Source organism: Mustela erminea, chromosome 1 (genome assembly GCF_009829155.1).
Source record: "Mustela erminea isolate mMusErm1 chromosome 1, mMusErm1.Pri, whole genome shotgun sequence".
Classification (NCBI taxonomy): domain Eukaryota; kingdom Metazoa; phylum Chordata; class Mammalia; order Carnivora; family Mustelidae; genus Mustela; species Mustela erminea.
The window spans coordinates 29,572,312-29,574,526 of NC_045614.1; positions in this window are offsets into that span (position 1 = coordinate 29,572,312).

A 2,215-nucleotide genomic window follows, 5' to 3' on the forward strand; every position below is an offset into this window, starting at 1 on the left:
TTTCTTTCTTTTCTCTACCCTTTTCCTCTACCCACTTTGGATCGCTCTTTAATCCTTAAGTCTCCTTTTCTTTATATTTTTCTCATAACAACGGGCTTGCAGACCTTTACTTGATCCACTTTACGACCACGTTCGGCCTTTCCTGTAATCCTAACTAAAATCGCACCGCAAACTCCTTTGTCCCTTCCTTTCTCCCTTCGTGCTGTTTTTCTACTTAGCACTTTCCCTTCCCAAACACTGTATATAATTCATTTATCTATATTTTTTAATCGTCTTGTCCTCCATAATGAAAGATCCATGCAGATGAAGATTTTTGTTCTGCTCGCTACAATATTTCTAGAACCTGGAACTATATACACTAGGCACTCAGGAAATATGCTTTAAATAACTGAATGAAATCTAGAGTAGCATTTTACTTTCTATTCTCCCTTTCTTTGGTGCAGGTCAATTAAATCCATCTCTGAGGACTATGGGGTTCTTGTGCCTTGCTCCCTTTCAAATTCAAAATCATTCTCAATATAGTCTAGGATGCTGGAGAAATAAATTCCTGATTCAGATGCAATTCCTAACTTCACGATGTTTCTGGTCTAAAGGAGTATGAGAAATAAACTTAATTTTGCCATAAACGCAATTGCAAATCGCAGAGCAGGTAAATAATTGTACAAGATCATGCTGCTTATGAGCAGGGACTAGAATACTGGCCTTCAGACTCTTGGTACTACACACCATGCTTCTTATAGCAGCCTCCCTTCAGGATTGCATACTTCCCTTCTCTTTCCTACCAATCCTAGTGCCAAGGAAGAAAATATATTTGCCCATCAACTTCTACATTTAAGGAGAAGCAATGAGCAATTACACCTGGACGAACACTGGGATATTTCCTTACTTACCCTGACACCATTTCCCTTTATTTTTCCTTTTTATTTTTTTACTTTTTATTTTGTTTTATTTTTTCAGAGAGAGAGCAAGCAGGGGAGAAGAGGGAGAGCAAATCTGTAGTAGGCTCCATGCCCACCCAGGCATCCCAATTTCCCTTTTTTTTCCCCATCATTTTTTTCTTTGGCCTGCTTCATTACATGCAGGCCATTACACCAAGTCTTCTATCTCTCATCCTTTCTGACGTTTGAACCCCATGGAGAGTAGCGAGGTATCCTACAAAATGTCCTGGTGTGAAATACTGATGTCCTAAGAAGCTTGGTTCTCAGAGAATGTCACTATGGATTATGGTCAGTTTACAGGTCATCACACAGACACCATGGCCACCTAGAATACTAGAGAATTTTGAATAACTAGGTGAAACTGAAAACAATCACAGATGGAATAGAAATGTGATCAGTTTGTATACAGACTAATTTTGTGCATAGAAATTAAACCCTCTGCCCAGACTTCTTGCCTAATCTGTCAATTTGGGGTTGTTTCTGATAACACAATGGTTCTTTTTAGCTCTTAAGAGCACAGACTCAGCTCAGCAGTACCAGCTTTTCTCAGACTGAGTGGCATGAGAGATTTCAACACATGTGTCAGCAGCCAGACTAACTGTGAAAAGAATCACTGAACCATATGAAAATGGAAAGCTCAACCACCAGACTTCTCCTGAGAGAGTATCAGCCTATGATCATTACATGTCTTCTACTTAGCAATCAAAAGGTAAATGTCATGAATATACTCAGGATCTAAACAGTGGTATCTAATAATTTATTAAACCCTTATTAAGCAGTCTAGGGTGAACATATTACTGGGTTCAAGGTCTTCAGCAATATATACATGCATACATACATATATACATACATACATACATAAGAAGCATCAACACATGGCACTTGCCTTGGACCCAGGATATCCAAATGCCAAGACAATCAGTACAGGATGACTCTCTGATCTACAACTTGATTAATAATCACCAGGAGGTGGTATCTTTGAGTTCTCCCAGGAGTAAATCCTGAGACAGGTATTCAAGTGCAAGTCAGTAATAGGAAACACCAGTAGAATATGAAAGTAAAACAGAGAAGGGAAGACAGACAAAAAAGCATGTTACTACAAGAGGTGATTAAGCTTAATCCTCCTGAGGAACTCTAGGAAACAATGTAGAACACATGCCATAGACTGAGCTATCCCACCAAAGGGACAAAAGAACTTGGTTGTTTAAATAATAACTCCCATCAGTCGGTAATTGGGGCCATTTTCTGGGGCACTTAAGTCCCTGGCTCTCTAGGCA